At 42.4% G+C, this 4,479-nt stretch overlaps 1 long non-coding RNA gene across 1 annotated transcript in view; it reads right to left on the bottom strand.

Annotated features, from left to right (window-relative positions):
• Nucleotides 1-4,479, bottom strand: part of LOC132535862 (uncharacterized) — a 794,128-nt gene that overhangs the window by 329,348 nt on the left and 460,301 nt on the right. The window lies entirely within an intron of this gene.

The raw sequence follows: 4,479 nt of genomic DNA, 5'->3' as shown, positions 1-4,479 counted from the left end.
TTGCCTTGAAACTCAGACAGGCAGCTATGACCAGTTTAGCTTCCTAGCCTCTTGTACATAACTGAAAGTTTCTGCTTCAATGTGCTGGAAGTCCAGGGCTGCTGAGCCAGCACACTTATTTGTTTGCTCAGCATCTTTGTCTTAAGACTCAGATATGCAGATTGACTGACTCAGTCTCATGGCCTCCATGGCACTGCAGAATTCCAACTGACACTGTCAACATGCTATGCTGAAGTCAGAGGCAGCTGACTTTATTTTCCATGTAAGGCTGGGGAAATGCTTGTGTAGTTCAGCACAGCTGCCCTGAATCAAGGACAGAAATTCTTGCCTCTGATTTGGAACTACCACCCCTTGGACACCATAGAGGTCTCCAGGCTAGCATTCTGTCACTCTGTGCTGTAAAGTGTGTACAACTTAATGCTTAAGTAATTAAGGTTACTTAATGTAACCCTTTTCCATCCTGGAGACCACAGATAGTGGGCCAGATAAATCTCCACATAGTCAAATGAAATTAGTCCACTGAAGTTCAAGATGGATGTTCACATGTCTGTAGGTGAAGATGAATTCTTCCTGAGTCCTTCTGCATGGAGTTGAACTCAAGTACAATTCCTCTCCTCAAGTAACCTATGGGATGTACCCTTTGTTCTTGATGGCTTGCTTCAGGAGCTCTGCTATTTGGTATATGGTTATCTGCTTACTTCGGTTTCAGGGTATCTTGTTTCTTGCTTCTACTTCTTACTAGCCAGATTGTGGGATTTTGGTCATTCTGAGTCTGGAGTTTAGTGAGGGAAAGCCTTCTTTTTTTTGTTTCAAAGTGCTCTCTTGCCCCTTCTTGTCTTCTCACCAGGGACTCATTGATACAGTGCCACGTTCCTTGTTTTTCCACCTTCCTCCGTTTTGGACAAATCCTTTACATCTCTGTCTATGCAGATACTTCCGTGAGGGATGTAGGTTCATTTTCCACTTAAGTCCTGCCTATTCTCTAATTACATTGTGGCTTCCCTAGCAGCTAATAACACAGATATTTTCTTTAGCAACAATATTAGATCTCCATTTCTGGCTTTTTAAATATAGGTTATTTTCACAGGTATGATGTCATTGTTAAATTTGTATTTCCTGGGAATCGGGCTGTAGCACAGTGGTTAAGCGCACGTGGCACAAAGCGCAAGGACCCGCCTAAGGAATCCGCTTGGAGCCCGGCTCCCTACCTGCATGGGAGTCGCTTCACAGGTGGTGAAGCAGGTCTGCAGGTGTCAACCTTTCTCTCCCCCTCTCTGTCTTCCCCTCCTCTCTCCATTTCTCTCTGTCCTATCCAACAATGATGACATCAACAACAGCAACAGTAACTACAACAAGAAAACAACAAGGGCAACAAAAGGGAATACATATTAAAAAATTGTATTTCGGGGAGTCGGGCTGTAGCGCAGCGGGTTAAGCGCAGGTGGCGCAAAGCACAAGGACCGGCATAAGGATCCAGGTTCGAACCCTGGCTCCCCACCTGCAGGCGAGTCGCTTCACAGGCGGTGAAGCAGGTCTGCAGGTGTCTATCTTTCTCTCCCCCTCTCTGTCTTCCCTTCCTCTCTCCTTTTCTCTCTGTCCTATCCAACAACGAATACAACAACAATAATAACTACAACAATAAAACAACAAGGGCAACAAAAGGGAATAAATAAATAAAATAAAATATTTTAAAAAATGTATTTCCCTAATAATAAGTGATAATGACCATATGTATGTCTTTTTGGTAACGTTGCTCTTTAGCTGTCCTTCCTGCTGTTGATGGGATAATTTTCTGTTGTCGTTGAGTTTTCTGAGTCCTTTGTATTTCTTGACTATTGGCCCTTTGTCAGATGTGTGTTGTATAAATATTTCTCCCTTTCCATTATGTGTCTTTTAATTTTACTGTTTTGTTATTCCAAAGTGTAGGAAATTTTTAGTTTGATACAATCTTATTTATTATTTTGCTTCCTTTGCCATTGTAGTTGTTAAAGAAGATAAAAAGGCATTTCATGTTCATGAATGGACGGATTTATCATTAGTAATGTGAAAATACTTTCTAAATTGATCTACAGATTCAACGTCATCTCTCCCAGAACCCCAGATGGATTCTTTGTAAAAATTTCAAAACTGACCCAACCAAAAAGAGGTGTGTACTCCTATGTTCATAGCAGCACAATTCGTAATAGCTAAAACCTGGAAGCAACCCAGGTGCCCAACAACAGATGAGTGGCTGAGAAAGCTGTGGTATATATACACAATGGAATACTATGCAGATATCAAAAACAATGAACCCACCTTCTCTGACCCATCTTGGACAGAGCTAGAAGGAATTATGTTAAGTGAGCTAAGTCAGAAAGATAAAGATGAGTATGGGATGATCCCACTAATCAAAAGAAGTTGACTAAGAAGATCTGAAAGGGAAACTAAAAGCAGGACCTGATCAAATTGTAAGTAGGGCACCAAAGTAAAAACCCAGTGGTGAGGGGTAGACATGCAGCTTCCTGGGCCAGTGGGGGGTGGGAGTGAGTGGGAGGGATGGGTCACAGTCCTTTGGTGGTGGGAATGGTGTTTATGTACACTCCTAGCAAAATGTAGACATATAAATCAGTAGTTAATTAATATGAGAGGGGGAAAATCAATTGTATGTCTCAAAGTTTCTCAAAAGACAAACTGAATCTTTTTAATATATAGGCTATATATTTGATATGCAGACTCTCTCGAAAGCCTAGACCAAGTAGATTAGAATCATCCAATAGCACAGCTATATACAAGATACTGGATACTGTACAGCAAACCATAACAAAGGGACTTTTCAAAGTTAACCCAATTAACAAATAATGTGATGATAATATTAACTATCGATTGTCTTTTTGAACCCTAAGACAGCAGGAACCTCACATCTCCACTATAGAGCCCCTACTTCCCCCAGTCCTGGAACCCTTGGATCGGGCCCACTTTCCCGTATGCATCTCCCAATCCAAACCAAATAATATTGCATCCGCCGATCACAACCTAACCAACGCAATGATTGCCACCTCAACATGCTTCAGCTCAGACTGTGTCCAGAGACTTCACGAGTGGAATGACAACCCTTCAGCTTCATTACTCGGGTGAGACCTTTCCTTTCATTGTATACTCTAATTTCATCTCAGGTGGTTCACTTTCTAACAAAGTCCCAAAACCTAGATATACACCAGTTTCTGTGAGAGAGAGCATATGTTCCCACGTATCTATAAACTACTGCAAAATATATACCTGAAAGCAGAAGTACACTAGAGTTTGCAGTGAGTACCCCCCTAACACTTCCTCTCCACTATTCCAAGCTTGGGATCCATGATTGCTCAACAAATTGTCTGGCTTCATATGTTAACTCTCTTTTCAATCACCAGGTTCCAGATGCCACCAGGATGCTGGCCAGGCTTCCCTGGATTGAAGACCCCACCAATGTGTCCTGGAGCTCAGCTTCCCCAGAGACACACCTTACTAGGGAAAGAGAGAGGCAGACTGGGAGTATGGACCGACCAGTCAACGCCCATGTTCAGCAGGGAAGCAATTACAGAAGCCAGACCTTCTACCTTCTGCAACCCTCAACGACCCTGTGTCCATGCTCCCGGAGGGCTAGAGAATGGGAAAACTATCATGGGAGGGGGTGGGTTATGGGGATTGGGTGGTGGGAATTGTGTGGAGTTGTACCCCTCCTACCTTATGTTTTTGTTCATTAATCCTTTCTTAAATAAAAAATTTTTAAAAAAATTTACAAACTGATTATAAAATTTACATGACAACTCAATGGCCTAGAACAACTAAAAATGTCTTAAAATATAAGAATAGTGTTAAAAGATGCACATTTCCTGATTTCAATATTTACTGTAAGCCTACAGTAATCTAATCAGTGTGAAACTAGTATAAGTGTTGGGGGGGCATGTGTGGGCATGTGTGGAATGCGTGGTCAAGCAGAGTCCCTTTGGGTTCATTGCAGCTCCGATGAAAAATAATTTCCAGGGACATAGGTTCAGGTGTGATTTCTAAATTCGTTATTTAGACATGCAAAACAAAGGTTAGGAAGAAAGGCTCAGGGAGTAGATTTCCCAAGGGTGTTTAGGCCCAAAAACCCAGGCTCAAGAAACCCAAGGTCAGTGACCAAGGGTCAAGACCCCCTTTGACCAGGGTTCATTCCCTTTATAATGCCCATTGCATCACACTGGGGCCCGCTTTTCATTGGCCCCAATGGAGTAAACTCATCCCCCTTCATATAGTGCCCAAAAGGAAAAACATAAAATACAGTAAGAGGGGAACCCTTCATCAAGTGAATCTCTGGTTAATATGCAAACTCAGTGAGAACAAGCTATGCTAGTGTGTATCTCGGTTACATGTGTGCAAACTTAGCAAAAACAGGATGTACTCCCCAGGAACCCCTGCGTCCTGAATTTTCCCCTCAACATAAGGAGAGACATAGGGATGTGAAGGAGATGTGATTGC

This window comes from Erinaceus europaeus, chromosome X (assembly GCF_950295315.1).
Source record: "Erinaceus europaeus chromosome X, mEriEur2.1, whole genome shotgun sequence".
NCBI lineage: Eukaryota > Metazoa > Chordata > Mammalia > Eulipotyphla > Erinaceidae > Erinaceus > Erinaceus europaeus.
Note: the sequence above shows the minus strand (reverse complement) of the source record. Positions and strands in the feature narration are given on the sequence as shown.